Source organism: Brachyhypopomus gauderio, unplaced genomic scaffold, assembly GCF_052324685.1.
Source record: "Brachyhypopomus gauderio isolate BG-103 unplaced genomic scaffold, BGAUD_0.2 sc51, whole genome shotgun sequence".
Classification (NCBI taxonomy): domain Eukaryota; kingdom Metazoa; phylum Chordata; class Actinopteri; order Gymnotiformes; family Hypopomidae; genus Brachyhypopomus; species Brachyhypopomus gauderio.
Window position 1 is genome coordinate 1,616,088 of NW_027506876.1, and position 12,287 is coordinate 1,628,374.

A 12,287-nucleotide genomic window follows, 5' to 3' on the forward strand; every position below is an offset into this window, starting at 1 on the left:
TTTCACATGCTGCTGGATATTATAATATGTGATTTGAGGTGATGGAGTGAAAATTCTAGGATTTGTATGAAAAGTGTAAATTATATGTATTGGATTATACACAAAAATCTGTACTTTTTTGCAAAGCACTTGCAATTACAAAGTTGTTAGTGATTTTGCATAGAATCATATGAGATCATGATTGTCCTTCTACATGAAAGCATGTAGGAGTAATTCAGGAATTTCTAGTATAGCGCCACCTAGTGGTGCAATTCCCGTCATACTTTGATATGTATTAGAGGGTGTGTAGATGAACATAATATGTGAGTTTCATGTTGATTGGCATATGATAAGCTTGTGAAAGGTGTACTGAAAGCTGATTGGTCGATAGCGGCGGCCATATTGGACATATGATGGTGCAGGTCAAGGACCTGTGTCATAGGTGCATATAGATGATGCGTACCAAGTTTGGAGTTATTTGGCCAATCGGTGTGGGCAGGAGAGTTTTTTGGCCGTTATAGCGCCACCTAGGTGTGCATGTCTGCCAAAATGCATGTGCAGGTCTAGACACCCAATAGGTACATGTGTGTGAAATTTGGAGTGAATACATGAAAGTATGCCTGAGATACAGCAGAATATGTGGATTTTTGGCGAAGGAATTTTCGACGCTTGACTTGTGATGCATGTGGCCACGCCCATGTGCAGAAATGTGCACTTTGGCTCCATAACTATTAAAGTTCAGACTCTTGTGAGCGCCTGGATACCACATATGTGCATGTATGTGAAAAATCCAGGGACTAGTACGCGCTCAAAAATGTGTGGGTATTTGCATATTATGCAAATTAGCTCGACATGTAAGGGGCGGAGCATATAGCTTCAATGGAACTTTTTTTAGATGAGCTCATGCCTGATCAGATGCAGTTTGAATTTTATCTCTAGGACATACGGTGTAGGAGCAACACCTATGTAAACTTTTTCATGCGATTTTGTGCGCTATAGCGCCACCTATGGTCGGATCGGGCTGGCGTGTTGCGCCTGAGTAGCGGAGAGGAGTACTACAAGTTGGCCAAAGGAGAAGTCTGTAGGACTTACGGTTTAGGCTGCACGACGCGTTTTAGCGGAGAAAAAGAATAATAATAATAATAATAATAATAAATATAGCCGCAAGCGGCAATTACGGGGTCCAAGCACAGGGTATGGGCACCATCTGGCACGCCTGAGATGCGTAAGCATGTGTGTGTAATCACTGGGTAGGTATGGGTGAAGCAATGTGTATATGAAACCTATAGGTAGGCCATTGCATGTGTGTGCATGTGTAAGAAAGATGTAGGGGTAATTCAGGAAATTCTAGTATAGCGCCACCTAGTGGTGCAATTCCCGTCATACTTGAGTATGTCTTAGAGGGTGTGTAGATGAACATAATATGTGAGTTTCATGTTGATTGGCTTATGATAAGCTTGTGAAATGTGAACTGAAAGCTGATTGGTCGATAGCGGCGGCCATATTGGACATATGATGGTGCAGGTCAAGGACCTGTGTCATAGGTGCATATAGATGATGCGTACCAAGTTTGGAGTTATTTGGCCAATCGGTGTGGGCAGGAGAGTTTTTTGGCCGTTATAGCGCCACCTAGGTGTGCATGTCTGCCAAAATGTATGTACCGGTCTAGACACCCAATAGGTACATGTGTGTGAAATTTGGAGTGAATACATGAAAGTATGCCTAAGATACAGCAGAATATGTGGATTTTTGGCGAAGGAATTTTCTACGCTTGACTTGTGATGCATGTGGCCACGCCCATGTGCAGAAATGTGCACTTTGGCTCCATAACAATTAAAGTTCAGACTCTTGTGAGCGCCTGGATACCACATATGTGCATGTATGTGAAAAATCCAGGGACTAGTACGCGCTCAAAAATTTGTGCAAATTTGCATATTATGCAAATTAGCTCGACATGTAAGGGGCGGAGCATATGGCTTCAATGGAACTTTTTTTAGATGAGCACATGCCTGATCAGGTGAAGTTTACATTTTGTCTCTAGGACATACGGTTTAGGAGAAACACCAGTTTAAACTTTTTCATGCGTTTTTGTGCGCTATAGCGCCACCTATGGTCGGATCGGGCTGGCGCGTTGCGCCTGAGTAGCGGAGAGGAGTACTACAAGTTGGCCAAAGGAGAAGTCTGTAGGTCTTACGGTTTAGGCTGCACAACGCGTTTTAAGGCAGAAAAAAAATTGGCATATGAAAAGCTTGTGAAAGGTGTACTGAAAGCTGATTGGTCGATAGCGGCGGCCATATTGGACATATGATGGTGCAGATCAAGGACCTGTGTCATAGGTGCATATAGATGATGCGTACCAAGTTTGGAGTTATTTGGCCAATCGGTGTGGGCAGGAGAGTTTTTTGGCCGTTATAGCGCCACCTAGGTGTGCATGTCTGCCAAAATGCATGTGCAGGTCTAGACACCCAATAGGTACATGTGTGTGAAATTTGGAGTGAATACATGAAAGTATGCCTGAGATACAGCAGAATATGTGGATTTTTGGCGAAGGAATTTTCGACGCTTGACTTGTGATGCATGTGGCCACGCCCATGTGCAGAAATGTGCACTTTGGCTCCATAACTTTTAAAGTTCAGACTCTTCTGAACGTTTTGATACCACATATGTGCATGTATGTGAAAAATCCAGGGACTAGTACGCGCTCAAAAATGTGTGCAAATTTGCATATTATGCAAATTAGCTCGACATGTAAGGGGCGGAGCTTATGGGTTCAAATGTATTTTTTGTAGAATGGAAGATGACTGATCAGATGCAATTGGAATTTTTTGTTTATGACATACGGTGTAGGCGTGACAATTTTTTGCGCTCTATAGCGCCACCTATGGTCGGATCGGGCTGGCGTGTTGCGCCTGAGTAGCGGAGAGGAGTACTACAAGTTGGCCAAAGGAGAAGTCTGTAGGTGTTACGGTTTGGTCTGCACAACGCGTTTTAGGGCAGAAAAAGAAGAATAATAATAATAATCGGAACAATTACAATAGGGTTCCAGCACCTTCAGTGCTTGGACCCCTAATAATCAGAACAATTACAATAGGGTTCCAGCACCGCTGGTGCTTGGACCCCTAATAAATATAGCCGCAAGCGGCAATTACGGGGTCCAAGCACAGGGTATGGGCACCATCTGGCATGCCTGAGATGCGTAAGCATGTGTGTGTAATCACTGGGTAGGTATGGGTGAAGCAATGTGTATATGAAACCTATAGGTAGGCCATTGCATGTGTGTGCATGTGTAAGAAATATGTAGGGGTAATTCAGGAAATTCTAGTATAGCGCCACCTAGTGGTGCAATTCCCGTCATACTTGAGTATGTCTTAGAGGGTGTGTAGATGAACATAATATGTGAGTTTCATGTTGATTGGCATATGATAAGCTTGTGAAATGTGAACTGAAAGCTGATTGGTCGATAGCGGCGGCCATATTGGACATATGATGGTGCAGGTCAAGGACCTGTGTCATAGGTGCATATAGATGATGCGTACCAAGTTTGGAGTTATTTGGCCAATCGGTGTGGGCAGGAGAGTTTTTTGGCCGTTATAGCGCCACCTAGGTGTGCATGTCTGCCAAAATGTATGTGCCGGTCTAGACACCCAATAGGTGCATGTATGTGAAATTTGGTATGAATACATGAAAGAATGCCTGAGATATAGCAGAATATGTGGATTTTTGGCGAAGGAATTTTCTACGCTTGACTTGTGATGCATGTGGCCACGCCCATGTGCAGAAATGTGCACTTTGGCTCCATAACAATTAAAGTTCAGACTCTTGTGAGCGCCTGGATACCACAAATGTGCATGTATGTGAAAAATCCAGGGACTAGTACGCGCTCAAAAATGTGTGCAAATTTGCATATTATGCAAATTAGCTCGACATGTAAGAGGCGGAGCATATGGCTTCAATGGAACTTTTTTTAGATGAGCACATGCCTGATCAGGTGAAGTTTACATTTTGTCTCTAGGACATACGGTTTAGGAGAAACACCAGTTTAAACTTTTTCATGCGTTTTTGTGCGCTATAGCGCCACCTATGGTCGGATCGGGCTGGCGTGTTGCGCCTGAGTAGCGGAGAGGAGTACTACAAGTTGGCCAAAGGAGAAGTCTGTAGGTCTTACGGTTTAGGCTGCACAACGAGTTTTAAGGCAGAAAAAAAATTGGCATATGAAAAGCTTGTGAAAGGTGTACTGAAAGCTGATTGGTCGATAGCGGCGGCCATATTGGACATATGATGGTGCAGGTCAAGGACATGTGTCATAGGTGCATATAGATGATGCGTACCAAGTTTGGAGTTATTTGGCCAATCGGTGTGGGCAGGAGAGTTTTTTGGCCGTTATAGCGCCACCTAGATGTGCATGTCTGCCAAAATGCATGTGCAGGTCTAGACACCCAATAGGTACATGTGTGTGAAATTTGGTATGAATACGTGAAAGAATGCCTGAGATATAGCAGAATATGTGGATTTTTGGCGAAGGAATTTTCTACGCTTGACTTGTGATGCATGTGGCCACGCCCATGTGCAGAAATGTGCACTTTGGCTCCATAATAATTAAAGTTCAGACTCTTCTGAGCGCCTGGATATCACATATGTGCATGTATGTGAAAAATCCAGGGACTAGTATGCGCTCAAAAATGTGTGCAAATTTGCATATTATGCAAATTAGCTCGACATGTAAGGGGCGGAGCATATGGCTTCAATGGAACTTTTTTTAGATGAGCACATGCCTGATCAGATGAAGTTTACATTTTGTCTCTAGGACATACGGTTTAGGAGAAACACCAATTTAAACTTTTTCATGCGTTTTTGTGCGCTATAGCGCCACCTATGGTTGTATCGGGCTGGCGTGTTGCGCCTGAGTAGCGGAGAGGAGTACTACAAGTTGGCCAAAGGAGAAGTCTGTAGGTCTTACGGTTTAGGCTGTACGATGCGTTTTAAGGCAGAAAAAAAATAATAATAATAATAAATATAGCCGCAAGCGGCAATTACGGGGTCCAAGCGCAGGGTATGGGCACCATCTGGCACGCCTGAGATGCGTAAGCATGTGTGTGTAATCACTGGGTAGGTATGGGTGAAGCAATTGTATATGAAACCTATAGGTAGGCCATTGCATGTGTGTGCATGTATAAGAAATATGTAGGGGTAATTCAGGAAATTCTAGTATAGCGCCACCTAGTGGTGCAATTCCCATCATACTTGAGTATGTCTTAGAGGGTGTGTAGATGAACATAATATGTGAGTTTCATGTTGATTGGCATATGATAAGCTTGTGAAAGGTGTACTGAAAGCTGATTGGTCGATAGCGGCGGCCATATTGGACATATGATGGTGCAGATCAAGGACCTGTGTCATAGGTGCATATAGATGATGCGTACCAAGTTTGGAGTTATTTGGCCAATCGGTGTGGGCAGGAGAGTTTTTTGGCCGTTATAGCGCCACCTAGGTGTGCATGTCTGCCAAAATGCATGTGTAGGTCTAGACACCCAATAGGTACATGTGTGTGAAATTTGGAGTGAATACATGAAAGTATGCCTGAGATACAGCAGAATATGTGGATTTTTGGCGAAGGAATTTTCGACGCTTGACTTCTGATGCATGTGGCCACGCCCATGTGCAGAAATGTGCACTTTGGCTCCATAACAATTAAAGTTCAGACTCTTCTGAACACCTAGATACCACATATGTGCATGTATGTGAAAAATCCAGGGACTAGTACGCGCTCAAAAATGTGTGCAAATTTGCATATTATGCAAATTAGCTCGACATGTAAGGGGCGGAGCATATGGCTTCAATGGAACTTTTTTTAGATGAGCACATGCCTGATCAGGTGAAGTTTACATTTTGTCTCTAGGACATACGGTTTAGGAGAAACACCAGTTTAAACTTTTTCATGCGTTTTTGTGCGCTATAGCGCCACCTATGGTCGGACCGGGCTGGCGTGTTGCGCCTGAGTAGCGGAGAGGAGTACTACAAGTTGGCCAAAGGAGAAGTCTGTAGGTCTTACGGTTTAGGCTGCACAACGAGTTTTAAGGCAGAAAAAAAATTGGCATATGAAAAGCTTGTGAAAGGTGTACTGAAAGCTTATTGGTCGATAGCGGCGGCCATATTGGACATATGATGGTGCAGGTCAAGGACCTGTGTCATAGGTGCATATAGATGATGCGTACCAAGTTTGGAGTTATTTGGCCAATCGGTGTGGGCAGGAGAGTTTTTTGGCCGTTATAGCGCCACCTAGATGTGCATGTCTGCCAAAATGCATGTGCAGGTCTAGACACCCAGTAGGTACATGTGTGTGAAATTTGGTATGAATACGTGAAAGAATGCCGGAGATATAGCAGAATATGTGGATTTTTGGCGAAGGAATTTTCTACGCTTGACTTGTGATGCATGTGGCCACGCCCATGTGCAGAAATGTGCACTTTGGCTCCATAACAATTAAAGTTCAGACTCTTGTGAGCGCCTGGATACCACATATGTGCATGTATGTGAAAAATCCAGGGACTAGTACGCGCTCAAAAATTTGTGCAAATTTGCATATTATGCAAATTAGCTCGACATGTAAGGGGCGGAGCATATGGCTTCAATGGAACTTTATTTAGATGAGCTCATGCCTGATCATATGCAGTTTACATTTTGTCTCTAGGACATACGGTGTAGGAGAAACACCAGTTTAAACTTTTTCATGCGTTTGTGTGCGCTATAGCGCCACCTAGGGTCGTATCGGGCTGGCGTGTTGCGCCTGAGTAGCGGAGAGGAGTACTACAAGTTGGCCAAAGGAGAAGTCTGTAGGTCTTACGGTTTAGGCTGCACAACGCGTTTTAGCGGAGAAAAAGAATAATAATAATAATAATAATAATAATAATAATAATAATAATAATCGGAACAAAAACAATAGGGTTCCAGCACCTTCAGTGCTTGGACCCCTAAATATAGCCGCAAGCGGCAATTACGGGGTCCAAGCTGAGGTTTGGCAAGATTTTGCACCCACTGGCACAACATTATGTAAAGCTTTATGAAATGTACATGAAAGTATATGAAGCACGTTCGTGAATGAAGTACCTGCTCAAAAAACAGAATCTAAATGGCAGCTTTTTAAACTTATGGTGGAATACTGCCCAACTTGGGATTCGAACCCCCGTTGTCCACGTGCATTGTGGCTGGGAGCACATTGCTCTACCCATTGAGCTAATGGGTCTGACTGGATTACAGGCTCAACTCTAACTCTTTTGAGGAAAAGAATGACCTTTGATCTGCATGCATGTTCAGCATAGAAAATGAAAATATTCACAGTACAACCATTTGTGGATGGATTTGGCACAAACTTGGCAGATATCACCTCAGTGGTCTTCTGAATGTGTCTGTCCATTTTCATAACAATCAGACATTATATAGGGGAGTTTTTGAAATATGCAGTTCATATGTCATGACGGTACCATTGTGATGCATATGAAAAATATTAAATTGCAAGAATCTTAGAATTTGTTCCACCAGTTTTGTATTTCACATGCTGCTGGATATTATAATATGTGATTTGAGGTGATGGAGTGAAAATCCTAGGACTAGTATGAAAAGTGTAAATTATATGTATTGGATTATACACAAAAATCTGTACTTTTTTGCAAAGCACTTGCAATTACAAAGTTGTTAGTGATTTTGCATAGAATCATATGAGATCATGATTGTCCTTCTACATGAAAGCATGTAGGAGTAATTCAGGAATTTCTAGTATAGCGCCACCTAGTGGTGCAATTCCCGTCATACTTTGATATGTATTAGAGGGTGTGTAGATGAACATAATATGTGAGTTTCCTGTTAATTGGCATATGATAAGCTTGTGAAAGGTGTACTGAAAGCTGATTGGTCGATAGCGGCGGCCATATTGGACATATGATGGTGCAGGTCAAGGACCTGTGTCATAGGTGCATATAGATGATGCGTACCAAGTTTGGAGTTATTTGGCCAATCGGTGTGGGCAGGAGAGTTTTTTGGCCGTTATAGCGCCACCTAGGTGTGCATGTCTGCCAAAATGTATGTGCCGGTCTAGACACCCAATAGGTACATGTGTGTGAAATTTGGAGTGAATACATGAAAGTATGCCTGAGATACAGCAGAATATGTGGATTTTTGGCGAAGGAATTTTCGACGCTTGACTTCTGATGCATGTGGCCACGCCCATGTGCAGAAATGTGCACTTTGGCTCCATAACTATTAAAGTTCAGACTCTTCTGAACACCTGGATACCACATATGTGCATGTATGTGAAAAATCCAGGGACTAGTACGCGCTCAAAAATGTGTGGGTATTTGCATATTATGCAAATTAGCTCGACATGTAAGGGGCGGAGCATATAGCTTCAATGGAACTTTTTTTAGATGAGCTCATGCCTGATCAGATGCAGTTTGAATTTTATCTCTAGGACATACGGTGTAGGAGAAACACCTGTGTAAACTTTTTCATGCGATTTTGTGCGCTATAGCGCCACCTATGGTCGGATCGGGCTGGCGTGTTGCGCCTGAGTAGCGGAGAGGAGTACTACAAGTTGGCCAAAGGAGAAGTCTGTAGGACTTACGGTTTAGGCTGCACGACGCGTTTTAGCGGAGAAAAAGAATAATAATAATAATAATAATAATAAATATAGCCGCAAGCGGCAATTACGGGGTCCAAGCGCAGGGTATGGGCACCATCTGGCACGCCTGAGATGCGTAAGCATGTGTGTGTAATCACTGGGTAGGTATGGGTGAAGCAATGTGTATATGAAACCTATAGGTAGGCCATTGCATGTGTGTGCATGTGTAAGAAAGATGTAGGGGTAATTCAGGAAATTCTAGTATAGCGCCACCTAGTGGTGCAATTCCCGTCATACTTGAGTATGTCTTAGAGGGTGTGTAGATGAACATAATATGTGAGTTTCATGTTGATTGGCATATGATAAGCTTGTGAAATGTGAACTGAAAGCTGATTGGTCGATAGCGGCGGCCATATTGGACATATGATGGTGCAGGTCAAGGACCTGTGTCATAGGTGCATATAAATGATGCGTACCAAGTTTGGAGTTATTTGGCCAATCGGTGTGGGCAGGAGAGTTTTTTGGCCGTTATAGCGCCACCTAGGTGTGCATGTCTGCCAAAATGTATGTGCCGGTCTAGACACCCAATAGGTACATGTGTGTGAAATTTGGAGTGAATACATGAAAGTATGCCTGAGATACAGCAGAATATGTGGATTTTTGGCGAAGGAATTTTCTATGCTTGACTTGTGATGCATGTGGCCACGCCCATGTGCAGAAATGTGCACTTTGGCTCCATAACAATTAAAGTTCAGACTCTTGTGAGCGCCTGGATACCACATATGTGCATGTATGTGAAAAATCCAGGGACTAGTACGCGCTCAAAAATTTGTGCAAATTTGCATATTATGCAAATTAGCTCGACATGTAAGGGGCGGAGCATATGGCTTCAATGGAACTTTTTTTAGATGAGCACATGCCTGATCAGGTGAAGTTTACATTTTGTCTCTAGGACATACGGTTTAGGAGAAACACCTGTGTAAAGTTTTTCATGCGTTTGTGTGCGCTGTAGCGCCACCTATGGGCGGATCGTGCTGGCGTGTTGCACCTGAGTAGCGGAGAGGAGTAGTACAAGTTGGCCAAAGGAGAAGTCTGTAGGTCTTACGGTTTAGGCTGCACAATGCGTTTTAAGGCAGAAAAAAAATTGGCATATGAAAAGCTTGTGAAAGGTGTACTGAAAGCTGATTGGTCGATAGCGGCGGCCATATTGGACATATGATGGTGCAGGTCAAGGACCTGTGTCGTAGGTGCATATTGATGATGCGTACCAAGTTTGGAGTTATTTGGCCAATCGGTGTGGGCAGGAGAGTTTTTTGGCCGTTATAGCGCCACCTAGATGTGCATGTCTGCCAAAATGCATGTGCAGGTCTAGACACCCAGTAGGTACATGTGTGAGAAATTTGGTATGAATACGTGAAAGAATGCCTGAGATATAGCAGAATATGTGGATTTTTGGCGAAGGAATTTTCTACGCTTGACTTGTGATGCATGTGGCCACGCCCATGTGCAGAAATGTGCACTTTGGCTCCATAATAATTAAAGTTCAGACTCTTCTGAGTGCCTGGATATCACATATGTGCATGTATGTGAAAAATCCAGGGACTAGTATGCGCTCAAAAATTTGTGCAAATTTGCATATTATGCAAATTAGCTCGACATGTAAGGGGCGGAGCATATGGCTTCAATGGAACTTTTTTTAGATGAGCACATGCCTGATCAGATGAAGTTTACATTTTGTCTCTACGACATACGGTTTAGGAGAAACACCAGTTTAAACTTTTTCATGCGTTTTTGTGCGCTATAGCGCCACCTATGGTCGTATCGGGCTGGCGTGTTGCGCCTGAGTAGCGGAGAGGAGTACTACAAGTTGGCCAAAGGAGAAGTCTGTAGGTCTTACGGTTTAGGCTGCACGATGCGTTTTAAGGCAGAAAAAAAATAATAATAATAATAATAATAATAATAATAAAAATCGGAACAAAAACAATAGGGTTCCAGCACCGGTGGTGCTTGGACCCCTAATAATAATCAGAACAATTACAATAGGGTTCCAGCACCGCTGGTGCTTGGACCCCTAATAAATATAGCCGCAAGCGGCAATTGGCGGGTTCACACACGAATAGGCTTCTTGGCCTCAATAGGCAGAGGCCCAAAAGGTCCTTTAGACCCCAAAATGTGAAAAGAAGCTGTTTGAGTGGAAAAAATGCACAAATAAATCAATGTGCAAAAAAAGGTTCAATTGGGGCACTAAAGGCCCAAAAGGATCAAAATAATATGTATTGGCAAAATTATTCAGATCACAGAACTAAATCACATGCTGAGATCAGCTTTGTGTGTGTTTGTGTGGTGTTTCATGTGAGAAATAGTTTTCAGTCAGTTCCGGTGTTTGGCCACTAGATGGAGCCCAAGTACTGTCATACTGATATCTCATTAATCTCAGTAATGCAGTGACATTTTGGTGAATTAAAAGGTTCATTTCTGGTCAGGCAGTGCACTTTTTGTTATGAGATGTAATTGCAATGTTATAGACCTCATTGATCTGAATCATACAAGCCCCATTACTTGTCTGTATTCTGCATAACAAGATTGCTGCGTGAGTTTTTATGATTTCTCAGGTTTTTGGGTACTGTAGCGCCTCTGACAGGCCAATTTGAACCAAACTTGGCATACCTCACAGGGACCTCAGTGTATAAAAGCCTTTCAAATTGGGAGTTGATCACTTACATGGTTTATGAGCTATAGCAATAAAGGTCATTTATGGCATGGCCAGAAGGATATAATGGAAAAATTGACCAATCAGACAAATAAAAATGCAACATTTTTTCCATATGTAGTCAACTACAGTGTCTACAGATTATGCCTATACCATTTTTGCCATCATTGGATCAAATTCCTAGGACTAGTTCTTAAAGAGCTATTTTCAAACAATTGATGAATGTGACAAAAGTATGCATTTTTTAATAGGACTTGTAATTGCAAAGTTGTCAGGTCTACTGCAAGGAATAAAAAGAAACAAGTTGCATGTTCCTAAGTGAAAATTTGGAGGAGTTATGCATGATTTTCACAAATAGCGCCACCTAGTGGCCAAATGTTTTAAAACTGCACAGCATGGCACATAGTCCTGAGATATGCACAGTGGTGAGGTTTCATGTTGATTGGCCAATGGTAAGTCTGTCAAATGGCCAATTAATTCAAATAAAAATTAATTGGCTCATGGCGGCCATGTTTTTTGAGTGATGATGTCATCATTGTGTGTCTTGATATCACTTGGGCCCCTGATGATGCCTGTAAAGTTTTGGCTTGATGTGACTAATGGTTTCTGAGAAACAGTTTTTCCCATGTTATAGCGCCCCCTATTGGACAATCGTGGCCAGCTTTGACCTATGACCTCGGAGTCATGTGCCCTAACAACTGTTAAAATTTTATGAAGATCCGTCAAAGCGTTGCTGAGATATAGCTGTTTAAGTAAATTTGGCCACGCCCCAGAGCTATTGATTGACATGTCATAACGACACTGTATGCAAATGTCACAATTTTTTCCAGGAATATTGATAATGAGATTCTTCTGAACATTTTGATACCAAGCTTGTGGTGATCGGATGAAAAACCAGGGACTAGTATAAAAAAGTAGGTTTTGCATATTATGCAAATTAGCAAAAAATCTAAGTAGGCGGAGCTTAATGGTTCTTGAGGCTTTTTT